The sequence below is a fragment of the Ipomoea nil genome, unplaced genomic scaffold (assembly GCF_001879475.1).
Source record: "Ipomoea nil cultivar Tokyo-kokei standard unplaced genomic scaffold, Asagao_1.1 scaffold1978, whole genome shotgun sequence".
In the NCBI taxonomy this organism is placed as follows: Eukaryota; Viridiplantae; Streptophyta; class Magnoliopsida; order Solanales; family Convolvulaceae; genus Ipomoea; species Ipomoea nil.
This window is the reverse complement of record NW_017618406.1, coordinates 578441-604383: the sequence shown is the minus strand read 5'-3', so window position 1 is coordinate 604383 and position 25943 is coordinate 578441. Positions and strand designations below refer to the sequence as shown.

At 38.7% G+C, this 25943-nt stretch overlaps 1 protein-coding gene and 1 long non-coding RNA gene across 2 annotated transcripts in view; both read left to right on the top strand.

Annotated features, from left to right (window-relative positions):
* LOC109147272 (protein argonaute 5) overlaps nucleotides 1-25943 on the top strand; it is a 91156-nt gene that overhangs the window by 49669 nt on the left and 15544 nt on the right. The gene's annotated exons all lie outside the window — the stretch shown is intronic.
* Nucleotides 10422-21697, top strand: LOC109147274. Its single transcript, XR_002048618.1, has 4 exons — nucleotides 10422-10461; nucleotides 10550-10858; nucleotides 21416-21421; nucleotides 21688-21697. It is a non-coding gene; the product is annotated as an uncharacterized LOC109147274 (long non-coding RNA).

The window sequence follows — 25943 nt, the reverse complement described above, 5'->3', positions numbered from 1 at the left end:
ATGTGGAGCGCGTTTTGACCGGTCGATAGATTTCGCCCGGTTGATGAATGTTGAAGATAAATTGATCTGCGTGCACTGAAGGTAAAGAAAATAACCGACCGGGCCGCCGCATGCAAGCGGTCGAGCAATCACCGATCGTATATACATTAAAACCTTCCCGCTCGCAGGCGGTTAGTATTTATAATGATAAAGCTTAATTTCAACCGACGACCGGGACTTACTCACAGGTCAGGCCCCCGCTTCGTCTAGAAAATACAAAAAATAGGCTAATGCCTAAAAAGAACGAGGTGTTCGGAATTCCAAGTCCCCTCGATTAGCCGACCAGTCGTTGTCTCCAGTCGGTACGTTCCCGGCCGTATGACCGCGTTGATGATGTATGGCCCTTCCCAGTTCTGAGCTAGCTTTCCACCCTCTAAAGGCTGACTGGCCTCCCTTCGTCGTAGAACGTAATCTCCGACTTGAAAATAACGAGGGTTGACCCGAACGTCTTTCGAACTCTTGACACGTTTTTGGTACTCGGCCATACGCCGAGCGGCTAGCTCTCGTTTTTCCTCGACCCCATCAAGGTCCACGGCCATCGCGTGTTCGTTCTCTTCCGCATTATAGGTTCTCTCTCGATCGGTCGGAATCCAGGCCTCGATCGGAAGTCGGGCCTCAGCTCCGTAAACCAGGGCGAAAGGGGTCTCCAAAGTAGCTTCCCTCGGGGTCGTCCGATAAGTCCATAAGACATATGGCAACTCATCGGCCCAACTACGACCGGCCGAGTGTAACTTCTTTTTCAGACCTTCCAATATCGTCCGGTTAGCATTCTCCACTTGTCCATTTCCCTGTGGGTAAGCGACCGACGACCGGACGTGAGTCGTCCCGATCGTGGCCAATAAATTCTGGAAGTATTGGCTCACAAACTGGCGACCGTTGTCGCTAATGAGATGCACGGGTGCGCCAAAACGGGAAATGACATTGCGCCAAAGGAAGCGAGCACACTGCTGAGATGTGATCGTGGCTAAGGGCTCGGCTTCTATCCACTTGGAGAAGTAATCTATGGCGACGATCACGAACTTTCTCCGACCGGAGAGCTGAGGGAAGGGGCCCAAGATATCTACCCCCCACCTAGCGAAAGGAATTGCGGTCGTGACTGGCTGGTAGAACGTTGCCGGTCGTCCAGGCATCCGGGCAAACAGTTGGCACGTCTCACATTCCCGAGCTAACTTTTCACAGTCTAGCTGGAGGGACGGCCAATAGTACCCGATCAGCATGATACGACGGGCCAGGGATCGGCCTCCTTGATGTGAAGAGCAAATTCCCGAGTGAAGCTCCTTCATGTCTAGCTCGGCCTCGAATGCGGTTAAGCAACGCATAAGAGGGCCTCCATATGATCGCCGATATAGACGACCATCCAAGACTTGGAACCTCGGGGCTCTCAGCTTGGCTTTTCGAGCACGTTGTGGGTCGTCTGGGAGTCGACCGTGCTCGAGGTATTCCTTCAGATCGGTGATCCAGCTGTCTTCCGCCAGTTGGATTGGATTGACCGGCAGGCGATGGATACTGTGCTTGGGGATCACCAAGATCCGAGCTATCTTCGACATGTGTTCCGGGGCGTCTTGGGCCAGTTTGGATAAGATATCCGCATCGGCGTTATCCAACCGGGGTATGTGTCGGACGGTATACCCCCGGAACTGAGCGAGCTTTTCCATGGCAAGGTCTCGGTACAACTGCAAACGCTCACCATTGACTTCATAGTCCCCGAGAACTTGCCCGACCACGAGCGCAGAATCTGTTTGGGCTCGGATGTATTCAGCCCCCAAATCCCGAGCGCATTGCAAGCCATTTACAAATGCTTCATACTCGGCTTCGTTGTTGGTCGGGTAGAACTGATACATGAGAGCAAAATAGACTTTGAATCCTTCCGGGCTCGTGACCACCACTCCTCCTCCTGCTCCTTTCTTGCTACTCGACCCATCTGTAGCCAGCGACCACCACTTAGCCTCGGGATCCGCAACCTCAGGAGGCCGGGTATCCCGGGCGGTGCACTCAACCAAGAAATCCGCAAGAGCTTGACCTTTAATAGCCGGTCTCGGTCGGTACTCGATCGCGTACTGGGTCAACATTAACGCCCATTTGACTAGGCGGCCGGACGATGAAGCAGTTCGGAGGACTGGCCCGATCGGCTGATCGGTCAACACGCGAATTGCTCGACCTTGGAAATAGGTAGCCAACTTCTTTGCAGCAATGTATAAGGCGTAGACGACCTTCTCTAACCGGGAGTACCGGAGCTCGGGACCATATAGCGCGTGGCTTACATAGTACACCGGTCGCTGGACCCCTTCCGGATCGGTTCGGCACAACACGGCGCTTACTGCGATCGGACACGGCAAGGTATACGTCTAGCTCTTCCCCGAGCTCAGGCTTTGAGAGTACGATCGGTGACATGAGGTATTCCTTCAACTCATCAAAAGCCGCTCGGCATTCTTCGTCCCAGACGAATCCATTAACCTTTCGCAATACTTTGAAGAAAGGTAAAGCGCGCTCGGCTAGCTTGGAGAGGAACCGGCTGAGAGCTGCCAACCGACCGGTCAATTGCTGGACTTCCCGAACGGTGGAAGGTGGCTGCATGTCCAGAATCGCTTTTACTTTGGCCGGGTTAGGCTCGATTCCTCTCTTTGTCATCATATAGCCGAGGAACTTGCCGGTCTGAACCGCGAATGTGCACTTGGTCGGGTTCAGCCGCAAGTGGTACTTCCTCATGATCTGGAAGCACTCCCGAAGGTCCCGAGTGTGGTCGGATCGGTCTCGACTCTTGACCAGCATATCGTCGATGTAAGCCTCCATCGTTCGGCCCAGTAGATCAGCAAAGAGCATGTTGACCATCCTTTGGTAGGTCGCTCCTGCATTTCGGAGGCCGAACGGCATCACTCGGTAACAATACAGCCCATCCGGGGTCACGAAGGCTGTCTTACTTTCGTCTTCATGGTGCATCATGATCTGATGGTACCCCTTGAAGGCATCCATGAAGCTCATTAACTCGGCCCCGGCCGTCTCGTCGACCATTTGGTGAATGCTCGGTAGAGGATAAGGGTCGAGCGGACAGGCCTTGTTGAGGTCGGTGAAATCAATGCACATCCTCCAAGCTGGGGGCTTCGGAACAAGGACAATATTCGCCACCCATTCGGGATAGATCACCGGACGGATGTGCTCGATCGCCGCCATCTTTTTGACCTCTTCTCTGACAAATTCGCGGCGATCGGAGGAAAGGTGTCGTGTTTTCTGCACGACCGGCTTGGCTGCGGGATCGACGGCTAACTTGACCGATCGATCCCGGGCATGTCTTCGGGCCCCCACGCAAAGATATCAGCGTACTCCCGAAGTACGGCCAGAACTTCCGCTCGGAGCTCGGGGGTGAGGGCTCGGCCAATCTTAATCTTCCTGTCCGGGCGGTCCTCGGACAGGGGAACTTCTTCTATTTCTTCGGAAGGCTCAGGCTGTTCCTTCCGTTCCTTAGCCTCCTCTTTGGCTATGGTATTCACCCGGGAAGATGGACCGGAGTCGCGTCTGTTAACCGCTCGGGTGTAGCATTTACGGGCGGATTGGACATCGCCGCGGATCACGCCGACCCCATTGGGGGTAGGGAATTTCATGCATAGGTGGGGCATAGAAATTATCCCACCGATCTTCATAATGGCGGGCCGGCCCAAGATGATGTTGTGGACGCAATGAAGGTTGACCACAACAAATTCTAGCTCCGTTTTGATCGACTTTGGAGGTGTGCCGATCTCGACCGGGAGCGTTATTTTTCCCTCGGGGTAGATAAGAGCCCCGGTAAATCCTGACAGTGGTACACCAACCGGAGTCAGCTCCTTCCTGTCAAGGCCAAGCTTTTCAAACACGTCCAAGTATAGGACGTTCACACTGCTGCCCGTGTCAACCATAACCCTCTGGACGTCTGTCCCCTTAACGTCGATCGTGACCACGAGCGCCTCCATGCCGTGGTCGCTGCTGGTAGGTTGGTCCTCAAGGGTGAAGGTTATGGGCTCCATCTTCTGCCTCTTCCCGGTCTCCCGGGAATCCACTACTGCGACCGGGCAATTAGTCCGCGGTCGGGAAGCATCTTCCAGCCCACCAAAAATGACGTGGATGGTAGGTTTTCCGGACGGGCGGCTACCGGACGGAGGGTCGGGGTCCCGTCGGTCATCATGACGATCATCCCTTCTGTCTTGCCCAGATCGATCAGAGCGGTGTTGAGAACGTCTATGATCCCTCCGATCGGTGTTCCTTTTGTTTTCCTCTCTCTTCCCCACACACCTGTCCAATTTTCCTCTGTTCAACAGATCTTCTAACAATTGGCGCAAGTGGGTACACTCCTCGGTGTCATGCCCGGCACATCGATGGTAAGCACAGTGCTTACTCTTGTTAGGGCCGTCTCGATCGGGATGGGGGAGTTTGATGAGGTTGCAGGACTGGGCGTATTGCAGGGCCTCCGCTGCGGATCGGTTCAAGGCCGTAAACTCGCCAGGCCTGGTGCGGGATCGGGGATTGTCATCTCCCGACCGATGTTCCGCCCGGTCGGCCGGTTTACGGGACGAAGAGCCGACCTCCTGCAAGCGCTTTACGGCGTTCGCCTCGCCGGCGTTGGCGTAATCTGTGACCCTCCGAAGGGCCTCCTCGTAACTGGTCGGGGGGTGTAGGATGAAGTCCTGATACAAATGCCCCGCCCGGAGAGATATGTGAAGCATGTGGGTGGCGGTCGCATCGTCCATAGGCTCGACCTCCCCGACCGCCGCTTTCCACTTGATGAGGAAATCGGTCAAGCTTTCCCCTTCTAATTGCTTGGCCTTCTCGAGATACATGTAGGACTTCCTCACCACTTTGGAAGTGATGAACTTCCTCACAAATTTGATCGCCAGGGTCTCAAATTTGTCGATCGACCCCGGGGGCAGGGTACGGAACCACTCTGCTGCCCGACCGGTGAGGGTCGAGTAAAAGGCTCTGCACATCACGGCGTCCGAAACGCCCTTCAGCATCATGTTGCTGAAAAAATCATTCACGTGGGCCTCAGGATCTGCCCGTCCGTCATAACTCTTCTCTCCAGAGACCTTCAAGTCGAGCGGGTAAGGCTGGGCCATTACCGCTGCTGTGAAAGGCGTCTGGTGCAAGGTTGATTGGTTGACCGGGGGTGTTCCTGGGTACGCATTCCTGAGCTGCGCAACTTCCGCCTGGAGGTTATAGAGTAGTCCCCGGGTTTCGTTGAGCTCGGCGGCTTGAGCGGCTTGGGCTGTATCCCGAGCGCGTCGCCGTCGGTGAGATCTCGACCCGCTATACCCGGATGAAGCCTCGTGGCTAGCTTCCTGCATTTGTACGTCCTCTTGCCCGCGATTCGGGTCTTGGGGTCCCAAACGCTGGCGCATCTCTGGTCGGAGACGATCAAAAGCTACCGCTCGGGCAACTTCTTCAGGGTCCTCCGCTTGAACAGCCTGAGCTGGTGCCTCCATCGCATCAGCACCCCTCGACCCCAACCGCGAATGAGCCGAGCGTCGAGCCCGGGATGTGGACTGACGCTGCGGCTCCACTTGTGCGGTCGGTTGTACTGGAGGGGCGGCGGCTGGAGCTGTATAGGCAGGCGTATATGGTGGATAACCAACCGGGGAAGTGTAGCACATCGGTTGGCCTGGCCAATACCCGTACGGTGGAGGTGGGACCGGGTACGGATACTGGGCGGGATACATCATGGGCTGCTGCTGGTATGGCAGACCGGGTGTTGGGTATCCTGGTTGTATGTAATTCACCGGCTGCTGGGCGGCCGGGTATGTATTTGACGGATGCGGTGGTGAGAGGTTGAGGTTGAGGTCCATCGTCTGACCCTGCTGTTGGGTAGCATAGTGGTCGGAGGAGCTCGCCGCGTCCGCCTGGTCGTCGGCAAAGTTGTTGTGTGCCCACGGATACATGTCGATATGGTGATCGGGTGCTCGTCAAGACGTTGATTTCTTGCACGGCTCCCCACAGACGGCGCCAAAATGATACTGCTAATTATATGTAAGCAATATAAAATAACACGAGACCAATTAAAGCAAGTAAAATCTTTATTGATCACGGTAAAGGCCCTAAGTACAATCTACTTGGTTGCTCTGAGTACCGACTGAGTGCGGTCGGGATTCTCTAACAACAACCTATCGATCGTCCAAAAGTCCTCCCCACTGTAGCTACTGTGGGCATTTATAGCCGCTATGCCGGGGACAAGATTCCGGCTGCTCGGCATGTCCTCCACGTAGCCACCACGTGTCATCCCCCCGGGTGCCCTGTCTGTCGCCATGAAGAGCCGCCACGCATCCTTTCGCGTCCTTGTGCCAGCCCTTTCGTCGAAGGGCTGCCGCTCGGTGGTCGACACCAGCGTTCGGGCAACTTCCGGCCATTCCCGACCGGGGTCTCCATGGAAAAAGCCTGACCTGCCACCTGCAAAGATCAGAAGAGAAAGACAAAGGCAAGCCGGTCGTGGTGGAGCTTATGTCGGTCGGGATATTCCCTACCAAATCCCAACCTTACAACTTCAATCTTTTTGACCACGCTTTCAAGAACCACAACCAATGAGCGGGTGCCGGTCAAAAATGGCGCCGTTGCCGGAGAATGGCAAACGGTAGCTTGAGCTTGTGAGTACGTGTGGAAGGACAACCTTGAAATTCGATTAAGTTTTCTTTTTCTATGTTCTTTTCTTTCATTTGACCCAACAGTGTAGCTACTTTTGGCTACATTGCTTTCAAAGACCAAATTTGGAGTTGATGCACAACAAATCTCACGGAATAGAAAGTTTGATTCCGTTAAACCCAGAAATTCAAAGAACTTCAAGAAGAAGGCTAAGAGCCGAAGGAAACCAAGAAATACGGATCAATATGGCATCCACTAGTGCGGTTAACAACTAGGAAAGAGACGAAAGGATAAGGCCAACAATGGCACCACAATAACCTTAACCAGGAGTAAACATTTTTGAAGGTTCTCCCCCGAGAGAACATGTGAACAACAATGTAGGGCTTGATGAAGAAGTGCCAGGATATGCGGAAGACAGGAATAGAGAAGGACAACCAGGAGAAAGACATATGAGAACAATCGCGGAGTATATGACTCCCGAGTTCTCTATGCACAATTCCATCTATATCCAGCCTATTGAAGGGATCAACTTTACAATCCATCCGTCTGTCATTAACATGATACAGAGCAATCCATTCAGTGGACTCCCTTCGGAAGACCCGCATGCCCACATGACCCGATTTGTCAGATCCTGCAGTATGTTTAAACCCAATGGAGTTCCAGAGGACGTGATTTGCCTTACTTTGTTTCCATTCTCTGTCATTGGAGAAGCCGAGACATGATTGGATTCACAAGACAATGAACACTTCACTTCCTGGGGACAGTTATATCGAGAGTTCATGAACGCATTCTTCCCTCTCACCAAAACAATGAAAGTGCCCAAGAAAGTGCAAGATTTCAAACAAGGAGCAACTGAATCATTGGGTGAGGCATGGAGAAGATTCAAGACATTAAGAAGACAATGCCCTCTCGATCTGCTGCACCCTTGGGACGTAATCTGTATTTTTTACGGAGGTTTAAACGATGAGAGCAAAATGCTTCTGGATTCATCTTCTAGTGGGGCATTCGTGTCATCATAACCTGCAGACGCTGAGGCATTAATTGAAAAGATCTCTTCGAATACCACTTTCTGGTACAATAGAAGAAACGCCAAGGCAGGGATGTATGAAGTATCTGGGAATGTAGCCCAATATGCTAGGGTTGAAGCCATGAGTAATGAGATAAGAAAAGTTGCAGAAAATGATCCAGAAAATGGACACTAAAGGAAAACCGTGCCTTTCTTGGCACAAGTCCAATCTCATGGAAAAAAAAAACAATCTAATGTCTCAAGGTCCTCAGCTGAAGTCGAATACCGTGCAATGGCTAATGCTGCTAGTGAAATCACATGGCTTCAACTATTACTCTCTGAATTAGACATTCCTACCCACCCGGCACAACTCCACTGTGACAACCAAGCATCACTCCACATCGCCAACAACCCCGTCTTTCATGAACGAACGAAACATGTTGAGATTGATTGCCACTTTGTTCGTGAAAAGATTAATGATGGCCAACTTCGCACCACCTACGTTCCTTCAACGTAACAATTGGCTGACATATTCACCAAAAGTCTACTTCCACAATCATTTGAAGCCATCGCATCCAAGGTCATGCATCACCCATCAGCTTGAGGGGGAGTGTAAAGATTAAATATAGAAAATATATTCTATTAATCTCTCTATACATAATTAGGGGTGTAATTCATTCCATATACATAGACTACATATTAAGTAGATTTCTTTTATTCATTATTTTACCATTATATTGTTTTGTATATATATCTCTCTTTACTTGTATGTTTATCATTATCACATATGGGAAATATATTACAATTCCATTTCTTCTTCTGCGTACTCTTCTTCATCTCTCTCTGCACACAGTGCATTTCAAAAACTATGTGGCAGATGTTTAACATTTAGAGTAGTGGAACACTAGCTCCCACAACTACAACAACCATCCTAAATGGCTAAGTGCACACTATTGCGGTTTCGAGTCGTGAGATTGTCGTTCTAGTAGACCCACTAATTTACATGATTCTCATTACTGGGATTACAAAATTTTTTTGTGTGACGATGGAAACCCGTAGTCATTACTCAATGGTGTGTATTAGGTAAACCCGTCTTGTGACTTAGCTGACAAAGGACCACAAAGAGGTAAACCAACCTAAATGTAAAAAATATTCTAGGTATTTAATGAGAATGTGTGTGTACAGATTCAAAACATAGTAACATTTGTGTAATAATAAAATAGTTTCTAACACTATCTTAATCAAACTCTTCGCACAAAGCTTCTTAGTGCCATTTAACTCGTTTGTGTGACTTGAGTTGATTTTGTTTTCTTGAATCTTTGTCTTCCCCACCCTAGTGTAGACTATGAATAAAGGTATAGTTTAGTATATCAAACTATGTATTATTATGTCAACTCTGATTGGAACATGACTCGTACCTAAGACATTTATTATAGAAAATAATAGTAATATTGCTATCAAACGGTAAAATACACTCTTAGTCTTTCTTATATAAATAAGCTGAATTATATAGAATTTATATACACCATCCCATAAGCAATCCGAAGTAGGGCCTTAGTAAGATGAATTATATAGAATTTATATACACCACCCCATAAGCAATCCGAAGTAGGGCCTTAAGTGACTAATTACCGCAATTATATCGTGGACCATGGTTCAAAAACGGCGCCGTTTCATTAAGTAAACTAAGGGTAGCCATTACAACTTAACGGAACACGTATTTTTGGTGTGTTAATTATCAACTGAAATTACAATGTATCTAAACTGACAGTGCCCCACCTATTATTTTTATATTATCAAATGAAACTGTAGTGTATACAAAATGAAACTGAATAACAATTTCACATATTTGAGTGTATATTGTTCAGCGAAACTGTAGTTATATCAAAATGATATTGTAGTTGTGTTGAAATGAAAATGCAGTGTATATAAAAATGAAACTGAATAACATTTCACATATTTGAGTGTATATTGTACAATGAAACTGTAGTTATATTGAAATGATAATGTAGTTGTGTTGTAATAAAACTATTGTGTATATGAAATGAAACTGAATAACAGTTTCACATATTTGAGTGTATAATTTCGAATGAAACTGTAATTATATCGAAATGAAACTGTAGTAGTTGTGTTGAAATGAAACTGCAGTATATATATACAAAATGAAACTGAATATGTTATACAATCAAAGTTATTTTGCGAATGACGCGGAACAGGTGCCGTTTCTTTACCGTTTTAATACCTGGACCACAATGCATTGTGGACCGCGGTCCATAGTATAATTTGCCGACTAATTAAGCACACACATTAAGTGGATCCACTTCCCATGATTCTCCTCATCGTCTTTCTTGAATAAAATAATAATAATAATAATAAAATCTAATTTTTTGTAATCTAATTTTTAAGTTTGAATTAGTACTTTCAGATTTTTGTTTTCAATTTTTTTTTCATATTAATGCTTTAAATGTCATTATATTAAAATTAATTTTCTTGATTTTTTATTTTTTTGTACTTTTAAAACCTTTATTCCCATTCCGGGGTTATACATAACCAAACATTGGTAATCATTCCAATTCCACCTTACTATCAAACATTCAAACTAATTTCACTAAAACCCATTAACATTATCAAATATTTGATTCCTATTCTAATTTTGATTCACATGTGCGAACCAAACACACCTATAATGTATCATAAAGTACAGTTTTGTCTACATTCTGCCTTAGGTTTGCAAAATTGTTATTAGGGGCTAGAGATATAATACTTAATTATTAACTTTGTTTGCTGCAGATATGCTCGGTGCACTAAATCAGTCTCCATTGGTTAGTGTTTTACTAATTTTCTTGGTCTTTACTTGATCTAGTATTTTGTTTGATGCAATAATTAAACGTTTTGTTAATTTCTATGCAGTTCCACCCGCATATTATGCTTATTGGCTGCTTTTTGCGCTAGGTATTATGTCGAGGATGAAATATCAGATGGATCCTCCGGTGGTAGGGCTAATGTTAAGCCATTGCCTATAATCAAGGAAAATGTGAAGGCTGTCATGTTTTACTGCTGTAGAAAATACTTAGTTGTTTTATGCAACTGGGCTTTTGTTTCATCTTTGCTGTTTTTTTGGCCTTCTTGGAGATAGATATCCAGGGATAATTCAAACATTGGTGTTTTGTTAGGCACAAAATCAAGTTTGAGAACAAGAAAATTAACTCAACTTTTGGTGTTGATCTTAAGGTTAGACCGTGGAACATGATAACTAAATGCTGCAGGTTATTAACGTATTTTTATGTTTAAGTAAATTTTTATTATTTTTTCCATATTTTAATGTTGCTTTAAGTTTTTCTAATTCTATTTGTTCATGTTTTCTTAAAATTCCGAAGGATTTTTTTTTCTTCTTTCCATATTTGAATGAAGGAAAAGAGGATGTGATTGCCAGTTAGCACCACTCCTACTTGCCTAGCAAGCGTGCACGTACGATGCACGCTCGGGTAGGTAGCGTGCACCCCACACACACTCATCATTCACTTTTTTTTTTCTTTATTTGTTTTTCTAAATGCATTACTACAAACGGATAGTGGAACAAAGTGGCAGATTTTTAACATTTGGAGTAGTGGAACACTCCCACAACTACAAAAACTATCCTAAATGGCTAAGCGCACAGTATTGTGGTTTCGACTTTCGAGTCATGAGATTGTCGTTCTAGTAGTCTCACTAATTTACATGATTCTCCTTATCGTGTTTCTCCTACAATCATACTTAAGTTGATGTGATAAATAAAGAAGGAAGAAAAAGTAGGAAGGAGAATGGAAGAAAAAGAAGAACTTGAAATGACCATATTGTTCCCTCGAATTAAACAAATTAAAATAATTTTATAACTTTCCGACGACATTTGGCCGGTAATTTAGCTGGGTGGACCAAATGTGTTAAAAATTGTATAGTCACGGGACTAAAGTGTTAGGTTGTAAAATTAAGTACTAAAATTAACAAGACTCCTACAGTCACAGAGCCAAAAGTGTAATTTTCTCTAATTTCCAATATCCAAAAGATTGATAGCTATCAAGATGGGACCTTGAGAATTTGATAATGTTGCCTTTGGAACCTCAACAGACGAAAAGTTGTATTGTAACACAATTTTTATAGGTCACACTAGAACAACAATCACAAGACTCAAAAATTGTAATGGTGTGTGCTTAATTAGATTTAACTAATTTTCAATATAGCAAAATGATTATTAACTGTCAATGTCATAGTGGGACCATGAGAATTTGATAACTTAGTCTTTCAAATCTCAACGGACGACAAACGTTCTATTTTTATGTTTAAGTAAATTTTCATTATATTTCTTCATACTTTTTTGTTGCTTTATGTTTTTCTAATTCTATTTTTTCATGTTTTCTTGTAATCCCTTAGGAGTTTTTTTTTTTTTTTTTTTTTTTTTTTTCTTTTCATATTTGAACGTGGGAAAAGAGGAAGTGATTGCCCGTTGGTTTGTTTGTTTTTTTTTTTTTTTTTTCTTTTTTTCATATTTGAACGTGGGAAAAGAGGAAGTGATTGCCAGTTGACACCACTCCTACCTGCCTAGCAAGCACACGTACAGTGCACGCTCGAGTAGGTAGCGTGCACCCCAGACACTCATCATTCACCTTTTTTCTTTATTTTTATTTTTTATTTTTTTTCAAATGCATTACTACAAACGGATAGTGGAACAAAGTGACAGATTTTCAACATTTGGAGTAGTAGAACACTCCCACAACTACAAAAACTATCCGAAATGGCTAAGTGCATACTATTGTGATTTCGAGTCATGAGATTATCATTCTAGTAGTCCCACTAATTTACATGATTCTCCTTACCATGTTTCTCCTACAATTATACTTTTGGAATGGATACACCTTACAATAAAAATAAAATAAAATTAAGACTATTAAAATTAAAATATTATGTTGTAAATAAAAAAAGAAGTTAATCTAAAATATATTAGAGCTATTTTCAATATACTTTAAAACTACTCTACATTTCATAAATGAATTAAATTATAATCATGTAATAATTATTAAAAAAAAAAAAAACATGACTGCCATTGATGCCCATGTCCTTCCCCTTCCTATGATAATTCCTAGATTTATGTTGACCTGATAATTTAACTATTAAATAATTTTCACTTTTCTTTCTTTTAATTTACAACTAAAATATCATTAAATTATTTGATAAATTATGGTGTATAGTTATATAATTTATTTTTTTGAATACCATTGACTATATTAATTACAAGGTAGTATTTGTTATATAATTTTATTTATTTCATGAATTTTAATTTTTAGGCATTGTTTTCTCTACGTAGACATGGAATGCTTTCTTACACATAGTCAAGAAGAATGAGTATAACAAGGAAAATTAGTGACCGATGGATTTGCAATGCAGTTATGGACTGAAATTAATTAGGGCATTCACAATAGTTGGAATTTTTTCTCAATTTTTTGTGGTTCCAGTATCTATTTCATCATCCATTATATCACTTAATCACAAAAATCCTTCCCCACATTAGTTTTAAGTTTCTTTCTCAATTTTTTATTGGACCTACCATTTTATACCACCTTCGGGCGTAATTCTTAGATTAATATTGGCTTAATAATTAATTAGACTATTAAATGGACTTTCATACTTCTTTCTCTTACAACTAAAATATCAAGAATTTTGACACAATCTCTTATTGATCCTAAGGTTAGACAATAGAACATGATAACTAAGCTCTAGTTATTGACTGATCTTTATGTTTAAGTAAATTTTCATTATTTTTCCCATACTTTTTTGTTGCTTTAAATTTTTTCTAATTTTATTTGTTCATGCTTTCATGTAATCCCTTAGGATTTTTTCCCCATATTTGAATGAAGAAAAAGAGGATGCGATTGCGAGCTGGCAGTGGCAGTGTGGCACCACTCCTACTTGCCTAGCAAGCGCATGTACGATGCACGCTCGGGTAGGTAGCATGCACCCCACATACTCATCATTCACTTTTTTCTTTATCTTTTATTTTTTTCCTTCCAAATGCACTACTACAAACGGATAGTGGAACCAAGTGGTAGATTTTTAACATGTAGAGTGGTGAAACACTCCCACAACTACAAAAACTATCCTAAATAACTAAGTGCACACTATTGTGGTGAGGGATCACCTCCGCGTCCCCTTCTGTCGGGACCGCCGGTTCCCTCATGGCCGGCCACACCGCCTCTACCACCGGGACCACCACAACGTCCACCGCCTCTACCGCCTGGACCACCATCATGGCCTGACATTTTTGTGATTGTAATCTCGACCAAAATGGAGTATAATCTGGAAAAGGAATACAAGCTAGCGAAGAAAATGTTATGACTACTCTACTCACACTATTTGTATTTATAAGCTGAAGACTAGTAACGGAAAGACTGTGAGAGGACGTGGAAAGAGTGAGAGTGGCGTGGCAGTACTCTAGAAACAATCTTTGTCTGTATGATTATTACAAATTATGATAGAAAAAATAACTTTTTCCCAAAATAAATAAATATAATGGTGTATGAGCTTATTCATATAAGTTTATCTCTAATAGTGGTTTTTAATGATTTTTGTAGGTTTGGATGTCCCTGTAGAGTAAAGAGAATCAAGAGAGAGAAGACATGCGATTCTCCTGTAAATATTGAATTTTTGCCTGTGAAATCACATCGTGACGAAGAGATATGTACCTCACAACGCGTGAGCACAAAAGTCACACGCCCAGTCTGGCACGTTAACTGCACGCGCCGGATTGGGCGCGTACATCTATATTTATTTATTTATTTTTTGTTTTTCAAAATTTTGATTTTGATTTGATTTGTTTTGTTTTGTTTTGTTTTGTTTTTTTTTTCCCGCTCCTTTCATCTTCTCTTTGTTAGTTATGCCGGTCAAAACTCTTCAAAAAATTACAACAAATGGTGATGCTCTAATAAAGTATTTAAGTGTATAAGAGTAATTTCATCTGTGTGAATATTTTGATGATATTTTTTCAGTTTTTATGTAGGAGGGAGGGGGAAGAGATATGAGGAAAAAGAAAAAAAAAAAAAAAAAGAAAGAAAAAACAAATTATTATGACAAAAAAACTATAAAAAATATAAATATAAATAGAAAAACAGTTTCATTCCATGCCTAGTTGGGCGCAGCATTTTCCGACACATGCATGTTGTACTGGTGCTTTATCTCTTCTCCTTATTCAGTAGACTTCACAAAAATTTTGTATTTACAAGAAAAAGAAATTATGAAAAAATCTCATTCCCCATCTGTTGAAAAATCTCATGCTAGTTATTTTTTTTTATTTTTTTGAATGCTACTAACTCTATTACAATATAGTATCAGTTCATACTTATTTATTTTTTTAATTTTCTTGAAACAACCTCCCCTCCCCCCCCCCCCCCTTCACCCTTTCCACACACACACCCCAAAAAATCTATTGATAAGGTTGCTCTAAGCATTTGGGGACAAATTTACTTTATTCATACAAATAATGAACCTTAATTTACTAAATATTATATTTCTAAGTAAAGGGGATGTGTGTACTAAGTTAAGTTATGTTTTACAAATACTGAAGCTTATGTACAACATAAATGAGCCTAGAATATACATGCACTACTGGAAATTATGGAATTTCCGACCACCTGAAAGTGATCTTAAATCAAGTCGAAAGCCTTGTTCCGACCACTTTTGGTATCCGAAAAAATTTTTGTTGTTATTTCCGACCACTTTTTGGTATCAACTTGATTTAAGATCACTTTCAGGTGGTCGAAAATTTCATAATATCCAGTAGTGATGTATAAATAATTAACATTTAATTAGTTTGTATATGCTCAAATAATAAACCTTCAAGTTATTTTTAATTTATTACTATTTTGTACACATTCAAATAATGAACATTACGTATAAAAACTAATGTACTATATGCATAAAAAATAATGCACCATATGTATAGAAAATAATGTACCTTATGCATAAAAATAATGTATCATATGCATGATCCACCTGATAAGCATTCCATTTGAGGCGTTTAAGCCAATTGATTCACATTATGCAATTTATCTCCTCTACTCGTCTCTCGCTAAAACATAAGTGATTAAAAAAAAAAACTTTAAATTAAGGTTCAAACTTATACTCCCTCTTCATCTCATTTTACGTGTCTAGTTCAATTAATAAGACTTGACTGAATTTATTTTGAATTTAATTTTTTATAAATTAAGTTTAGTATTATTATATAAAATATATATTGATGGGGATATTGGGTATGAGCTAAGGACTTATTTGGCTGACGTTGTTGGGCCGGACAGATCCAGGGGATGTGATCGGGGGCACGACGGTGAGAGCCGGAGGGATGGCCGGCGCCGGTGGTCGGAGGGGATCGCCGGTTGGGGCGCTGGCCCTAGCTGGTGATGGCGTGCCCAGCGCACCCGGTGCGCGGTCGTAGCACTCCCCGTGCAAGGCCACGGGGGGGCGGCGGCCGGTGGCCTGGGGAGGTCGTCGGCTGGGGTGCTGGCCCTAGCTGGCAATGGCGCACCCAGCGCGCGGGTCCAGCGCCCCCATCGCGCGGTGCGTGGCGGTGTGCGGTCACCGACATCGGGGTGGCGGTCCGCCCGGGGTGCGTGGGAGAGAATGCGGGGGTGTCGGAGGCGCGGTGAACGTGCGGGTTGGCGTGCGACAAACGGGGGAGTGACGTCTGAGTACGTGGGACATGTGGATGTCAGGAGAGGGGAGGGGGCATGCTATAAATAGGGGTCCTGGATTCTTAACAGGGGAAACTCAAAGACTATATGCACCTTGGTCTAGTGATCTCTAGTCTATACTCTCAACCTAGCCACCTGGGTTCGATTCCTATTAGTAGCATATTCGCTATAGCCCACCCCGTGGGCTTTATTCTTTGTAATTGGGCCACCATTCTGGGCCTGCACCTTTGACTTCGGGCTTTGTACGTATTGTTTAGGGCCTAGCACCTGGCCCGGCTTTGTACGTATTGTTTAGGGCCTAGCACCCCGGGTAATAAAGCTATTCTTTGCCTACCCAATTTATAGTGGACCCGATCCTAATAAAACTATCATATATAATTAAAAGCACTATAAAATACAAAAATTTGAATTTAAAAATAATTAAAAACTAATAAAAAATAAATGATAAATAGTTGATTTGATGAGTTCTCTAATACTCCGTATTATTTTGGTGTTTTATTTGGATTATACGCTATATCCAGTCATTATGAAATTATAATCTACTATCTACTATACTAATAAGAGCCCAAGAGAGTTAGACCTATAATAGGTAGAAAAAATGGCGGTCAAATTTTTTAATCAAATGAATGGCTCATATTGATCAAATTTTAATTTTTCCTTAAGATACTAATAAGAGTCGAAGAGAGTTAGACCTATAATAGGTAGAAAAAATGGCGGTCAAATTTTTTAATCAAATGAATGGCACATATTGATCAGATTTTAATTTTTCCTTAAGATTTCCTTATTTATCCTTAATGAGTATGATTATCCGTTAACTTTTCCGTTAAAAATTATCTTTTCCGTTAATTTCTGTTAGTTCACCGTTAATTTACTCATTCATTTCAATAAGAAAGGTCTTAGGTTCGAACCCCATCCCAATCAAAGTTGGCATAATTAGTACTCTATTTGACTCTTATTAAATTATTATATAGTTTTTTACGCGCATTGCGCGATTGGGATAATGTCCAATGTTTTTTTTTTTTTTTAAATAAGTACTTTAAAGTATATCAAAGCAATATTATATTGGAATTGTTCATGCATAGATAATTGAATGTTAAATTTGCATATTTAAATAGGCAATTCTAAGTTTACAAATGCAAGATAATATAGTCAAGATTGATTATAATTGTATAGGTTGAAACCATATGGGACATAAGGGAGAGCAAATAAAAATTAGGGCATAAAATATTAAATATATACTAATACTAAAGAGTTAACTGGTGATTGCCAAACAAGGATATTGCGAGATAGTTTTTCACTTCAATTTGTTGTGTGATTTGAATACTCTTTTTGTCAATAAATCCTCCAAATAGTTAATATGATTGGCTTAATTATATATTTTTTATTTTTTTAAAACTAATATTATTATTATTATTATTATTATTATTATTATTATTATTATTATTATTATTATTATTATTATTATTATTATTATGTATACCCTTAGATCATTTTTCATGTTAATCTAAACAGTTGATTTTTTCAAATATATTTTTACCAACCATTGATATAATTTGCTGGTCAAATTCACTAATATAATTCGATAACCGTTAACTGCTGATTGTTAAACAAGGACATTGCGAGGTAGTTCTCACCTCAATTTGTTGTGTGATTTGAATCACTCTCTTTGTCAACAAATCCCCTAAGTAGTTAATATGATTGGCTTTATTCTTTATATTTTTTAAATTTTTTCATGGTATTAATAAAATACTTGGTAAATAAATATATAACATTATTTTGTATTATAACTTTGATATTTAATTAAAAAATAGTGCACAAAAAAGATAATAGACAATGTAGTGAAAATAATCAATTGATGAATTTGAATGTAAAGAATTTTTACATTGGAGAAATATAAAGACAATATAACTAATAAAATTATTTCTCTTAATTAATTTATTGATAATGAATAATTTTTTTTAATAAAGACATTGTAGAGACAATGTAGCGAATATAGTCAATTGATGAATTTGAATGTAAAGAATTTTTATATTGAAGAAAAATAAATACAATATAACTAATGAAATTATTTCTCTTATTTAATTTATTGATAATTAATAATTTTTTTTGAATAAAGACATTGTAGACACATATACCAAATTAAAGAAATGCATATGTATTATTTTTATCCTCCCTTTTGAGAAAAAAAAGAAATGCATATGTATTATTTTTTTGTTGTTGCTACTAAATTATTATTTAATTTAATAAGAGTAAAATAGAGTACTAATTATGCCAACTTTGATTGGGATGAGGTTCGAACTTAAGACCTTTCTTATTTAAATCAATGAGTAAGTTAACGGTGAACTAACCGAAATTAACGGAACAGATAATATTTAACGGAAAAGTTAACGGAAAATCATATTCATTAAGGATAAATTAGGAAATCTTAAGAAAAACTTAAAATCTAATCAATCTGAGCCATTCATTTGATTAAAAAATGTGACCGCCATTTTTTCTACCTATTATATAGGCCTAACTCTCTTGGGCTCTTATTAGTATAGTAGACTAGTTTTTTACGCGCATTGCGCGTTTGGGATAATGCCCAATTTTTTTTTTAAAGTACTTTCATATTTAATTAAGAAATAGTGCAAAAAAATATAATAGACAATGTAGTGAATATAATCAATTGATGAATTTGAATGTAAAGTATTTTTACATTAGAGAAATATAAAGACAATAACTAATAAAGTTATTTCTCTTAATTAATTTATTGATAATGAATAAATTTTTTTAATAAAGACATTGTAGGGACAATGTAGCGAATATAATCAATTGATGAATTTGAATGTAAAAAATTTTTATATTGGAGAAAAATAAAAATAATATAACTAATGAAATTATTTCTCTTATTTAATTTATTGATAATAAATAATTTTTTTTTGAATAAAGACATTGTAGACATATAATTCTAAATTAAAGAAATGCGTATGTATTATTTTTTGTTGTAGCTACTAAATTATTATTTAATTTAATAAGAGTAAAATATAGTACTAATTATGCCAACTTTAATTGGGATGAGGTTCGAAGAACCTAAAACCTTTCTTATTGAAATCAATGAGTAAATTAACGGTGAATTAACAGAAGTTAACGGAAAAGATAATATTTAACGGAAAAGTTAAGAGATAATCATATTCATTAAGGATAAATTAGGAAATCTTAAGGAAAAATTAAAATCTGATCAATCTGAGCCATTCATTTGATTAAAACATTTGACCGCCATTTTTTCTATCCATTATGGACCTAACTCTCTTGGGCTCTTATTAATATAGTAGAAATAATAATATAAATATTGTTCATTTCTATACAGTTCCTTATTATGTACATTTGGCTTCTTTTCACGCTAGGTATTATGTCGAGGATGAAATATCAGATGGATCCTCTGGATTGTCCGGTAGTAGGGCTACGGGGATGGAGCCAAAAATTCGGTTGAGGGGGGACGACAAAGTAGGGACGGATTCAGATATTTTTGTTAGTAAAGGTAAAATATTAAAATAAAAGAGATAATTTTTTAAAAAAAAATACATCTCATTATTAATATAAAAGAATGTTATATATATGTGTGTATTAAATATTAAAAAGCTATTAAAAATCTGATTGTGTTGAAAGTTTGAAACCATAGGGAAGGAGTAAAAAAAAACGGTTGAAACATTAAACCAAAAGAGATAATTAAAAAAAAAAAAACACATCTCATTATTAATATAAAATAATGTTATATATATATATATATGTGTGTGTGTGTGTGTGTGTGTGTGTATTAAATATTAAAAAGCTATTAAAAGCGTGATTGTGTTGAAACCATAGGGAAGGAGTAAAAAAAATAAAAAATATTGAAACTAACTATAAAATTATGTTAATGCTAAGATTTGAACACCTATCCTTTATCATAACTCAACATGTTTACTCAACCAACTCATCTAAATAAATACTTGTTGACATTTAATAGTTTTATTTTACTAATACTAACACATGTACTATATATACATATTTACATACAAAACTTATATATGGGATGGGGATGGGGATGGGGGTGGGGGTGGGGGTGGGGTGAGGAGGGCAGCTGCCCCCCTTCCTCCCCTTGGCTCCGTCCCTGTTGGTAAGGTGAACAATTGATATAATGTCCATTTTTAGTATATATTAAAAATACATTTTTAATACGCTAAATATTTATGTTTTAAAATTTTATTTTTATTACATTAAAAGTTTATTTTTAATAAAATATTTAGTACATTAACAATGAATATTCAGTATACTAAAAATGAATATTGGTTCACTATATAATTCGCTCATAATGTGGTGCCTTGATCATCACCTTGGTGCAATGTTTGCTTTTGGCTCTCACATCTCTCTGCACTATACTTTGTGATGTGATCCATCTTTAATTAATTTCTTTTCTTGATTTCCCAATCCACATTAAAATTTCTGCTAATTTAATTTATAGGATGCAAGATGCCATTTGATAATATATTTTATTTAAGGGATACAGCCTGTTGGTACAAATTAAAAAATATTATTTAATTTGTGTACTAACGTTAGTCGACATATATTGATTATGTTGATCATGATGGAATCAAAGCAAATTATGGTGATTTATGCATGTGTGTCATGGTTACGCTAGGCGCTAGGCGCTAGGTGCTAGTCGGACGGTAGAGTAACGCCTAGCGCCTAAACGACTTAGGTGGGACTCAGGTGGACGCCTGTACGGCTAACTAAAAAAAGAAGAAGAAAACAATGCACGTGTGTGTGTATATATATATATGTGTGTGTGTGTGTATGTATATCTGTATGTATGTATGTATGTAATATAATATAATTTTATAAAATAAATAAATAAATGTATATATTTAGCCGATCGGGTTAATTAACCCGGCTAACGCAATTGAAATGGACAAGTTAACTTGGCCGAATTCGTTCGAGTTAGGCGCAAGGCGGGCGCCTAGGGGATACAGTCAAGGTTAAGGAGCGTCTAGCGCTTAGGCGGACGCGTAGACCGATTTTTACAACAGAACATATACGTGAAGAGTAGGTTTTGGTGTACAAAGCATGAAATGCTTATGAATGCAAAATGAGAAAGAAATTAAATGTGGTCTACATGTGAAGTGTGTGCTAAGAAAAAAAAAAAAGGAAGTGGAGATGACATGCAAAGATAATGGACACAAAACATATATGCATGCTGTACGTGGGATTCAAAATCAACAAATTAAAACCAAAAATAAACCATCCACTTCATAATATTGAGTAGGTGAGGTGCGTGTATTGCATGCATGCAAGCCACTTCACGGTGAACATGCATGGAAGCATGTTGTATATCATGCCTAAATTCAAGGAAGATAATCAAGGGATCCTGCAGCTACACTATAAAAGGGGCTTTGTGTAAGAGTTGAAGGAGTGAAGTTTTTTTTTTTTTTTGGATCAAACTGGGAGGGGGAAACCCCAGGGTAAAGGCTATATATATAGAGGGGTGTAGTTTTTTAGAGGGGTGTAGTTTATTTCTTCTTCTTATTATTATTATTTTTTTTTAAAGCTGGTGAGCCCACTGCTAGTGTTTAAGCCTTTGGGGTTGTTTAAATACATACACTCACACGTTCATATATATGTATCCCGGCCTGCGGCCTTATATATATTTAAGGTCTTGATGGTGTCGGTTGTTGCGTTAATCGTCCCGTTGTTTGGTCCGATAATCATGACCTTTCATTTCTCTGCGCATGCTATCTCAAGATCACGCAGGTTATCGGATATAGTTATGTGTTATTGTCCTGATTTTGGTTTTGGGATCTTGGATTGGTTGCCGGCCATGGTAGGAACCTATAGAGATATGTTAGTTTGATAGGTTTCTACCATGGCAATCAATCAAAGATCCAAAACCAAAATCAGGACAATAACACAGACCCAAATCTTCAACAACTAACCTGCGTTAATTTTAAGGAAGCATGCGCAGCGGAATGTCTGGCCAATCAAAGATCCCACTGGCCAACGTCTCCATTAGATACAGTTAACATATTATGTGTCTGAAATTTATTTATAGGCATAAAATATGTTAATTGAATGCACATAATATATTAATTAGATGTTATTTTGAACCACGATCTACAAATGTTAAGTATACCCTGGTTGATGATATAATTTGAAGCTATATCCTATATGCCAACCTCATGAGGAAAAATAACAATTTCATATTGGATTTTAATTTGAGTGTTTGTTGAACTAATGCCAACCTCTCTGTCTTTCACGCGCGCAGCTCACTCCCGGAGCGCGGATTCTTCTCCGATCCGATCCAGTCTCCCTTTCCGGCAATCAGCAATCGGCGACTCGTATCCGGTCTCCCTTCTCCGTTGGGCATTATGCAGTATGTAGGAGGCAGTAGGTAAATAATATTTGCATTATTTAGTAATTTATTATATTTTCTCTACAAGGGACAATAGTGCTAATATTAAGCCATTGCCTATAATCAAGGACAATAATGTGAAGGCTGTCATGTTTTACTGCTGAAGAAAATACTTAGTTGTTTTATGCAACTGGGCTTTTGTTTCATCTGTGCTTGAAGATAGATATGTTAGAATAATTATATGATATTATAATTGTAATGATCTAACCTCGTAGCGGAAGCATAGGAATCGAGCAAAACTCCAGCCATAGTTGATACTTTTGTGTAGCAATTTCTGCAAACGTTGTCTCCCACTTGGTCTCCGGACCAGTATAGATGGTGTGTTTTAGGTGTTCCAGAGCAGTGGGAGGACCTATACTTATATAGCCTTATATGCCATCAATATAGGCTTTGTAACGGAAACTGTTATTTCCGTTACAACATTAATGCTACCACTAAGTAGCCATAAAGTGCCCTATTTAAACTTGCACCACAATAATATGACTTAATGGAAAATATTGTTTACATTCTCCCACTTGGTGCAAGTATAAACTCAAGGAAATAGAAAACATGAATGTAACCATAGAGATAGTTCCTCTTAGTGGAGTAGTATCCACTATGACCACAAGTGTAACTTTTCCTCTAAGTACTTTATGTGGTAACAAAACTTAATGAATAAACCTTATGTTCATTCTTGATTATAATTAGTTATCAAAACTAATCATTGCCGCAATGGCTAAATTTGGCCTAATAAACTTGCACAACTTCATTTGTACAATATTAGTGGAAAATATTACAATTTTCCATTTTGTGCAAGTATTGGCACAACCTTTGTTGAATATAAAAAAAACATGAATCCTAGTGATATGTCCTCTAAATTGAAGTGTGAGTAATACCATCTATGCATCACATGCATTTTGATTCTCAACTCAGGTTCTTTATGAATAAACCCTACGTTTACTCTTGGTCCAACCTTATGGATGTTTCTCAAATAAATATGCGCATAACCATAGGAGAAACCATCCAAATTACATAGAGGTGACAACATAAATGTACGTACAATATAGTCACATAATAAGTTCCATGTACCCTGTATGATCCCTAAAATTCTTATAAACATGCCTTAAGTAGGGATCTGAAACTATTAGCAAAAATGCTAATATATCGCACGACTAACTCATTATCTTTAATATTATCGCTGACAGCTAAGTTTTCAGAGTTGACACGTCTGTCACTCCTACTCTCATTAATCTTAGCCAAAGATAATAATTGAATAGTCCATATTCCAACGACATAGATAACAAATTCATGAGTCTAAGCCCACAAACGGAACTTTAAACATACACCTTATAAATGATCTCCAAAACAAAGGAAGGAAGCCCAACTTTCATGTCATAGAGCAACACCAATGATTTATTAATGTAACTTTATGAAACAACAAAATTATTGTATCATCATAAAAATAAAAAATCCTCAAGATTCATCCATATGAACCAACATAATGAGTCTTTGCATGCTTTATGTCTGTCAACATTGAATCTTGAACCTTTTAAATCTTAATGGCCCAGGATCAATTTGATGAGGCGAGAGACTCCAATAAATGCTAAAGAATCTAACTCGTGATAGTTCACTATAAACTTAATGCCATTGTTATAATAAAAACTATTAATGTTGTTACAACATTTTCAAAAATATGTTGCACAACTTGTAGCTAGTTCAACAAATTGAACTATTGATTTTATAATAACAAAGCAAGGTATCTTATCCTTGAAGTGGAGCAATCTTGACGTGAGACATCTTTAATGATCTTTCCAAATGATCACTCCCACTGATCAAATGGGACATCTTATTGATCTTTTAAATGATCACTCCCACTGATCAAACCATTACTCCCACTAAATAAGTTATTCTTGAGCATAAATGATATACACACTAATGATCCTCAAGTCCAACTAATTTAATAAGGATTATAATTCCCCACCATAGTTGGACATGTTAAATATGTACATGTAACAGACACAATTTCCAACTATTTAAACAAATTAAATTGCTTTAGTTGAAATTTGGCAGATATGTACAATTCCAATATAAGAATCCAAAAGTATATCATGTCTAAATTCAAAAGCTCTATTGTGGTTGGGGCTGAAAAACCAAGTAAGCCACATACAGTAACAATTTCAAGTTACTAAAGTTTTGGAGGTTAACAAAATACATGTGTTGCCATTGCAACCCATGTGACATAATATAGAATTATAACTGGCCTTAAAGTTATAAATTCTAAAATTGGTATGATAAAATTTTATCTTGATCACCAATTTAAACAGGAGAATCCAGTGACATAAAACTTGCTTGTAGGCTAAAGATTTATTCAATTAGACTCAACTGAGACTTTATGATAATCAAATAGAAGAATCTAGTGACACAAAACTTGTATGTGGGCTAAAGTTTTGTTCAATTAGACTCAACTAAAACTTTATGATAAAATTGTTATCAAAGGGGATAGAAGAATCTAGTGACATAAAACTTGCATATGGGATAAAGTTATATTCAATTAGATCCATCTACAACTTTATGATAAAACTGTCAAACCATGTTCCTTTTCTTAATCCTTGTGGGTAAATTAAGAAATATGATTTAATATTTTATCTTGACTATTTACATTAATATAATAAAATTCCTGTGGGTAGATTTTATTATACTTCATGTAATTAGTCACAAAGTGATCAAAATAACTTAATGATTTCAGTTATGAAATTGTATTGATCACTTGATATTTGTACACAAAAGAATATTAATGTACCAAGCTATTAATCTAAATTTCTTCCATACATAATAAATACACATAAAAGAAACTAGACTAATACCACAAAATGTACACATAAAAATACCTTTGAATATGTACATATATCATAAGTTTATGATAGAAGACGCCAATTTAAAACCATATGTTAAATAAATTGACTTTCCTATCTGTAATGATAAAACTCACCAAAACTATATTCCGATGCATAATTGCCTGTGGGCTAAATTATGATCATAGTTTGGTGTTTTTACCCTAATTAATTATATAAACATAACAAAATTGCCTGTGGGCTAAATTTTATTATATCATATAATTAATCACAATCAATACGTCTATGACTGTATGTAATCTCACAAAATTTCAATTAATCAAAGATATTGTGGCTAC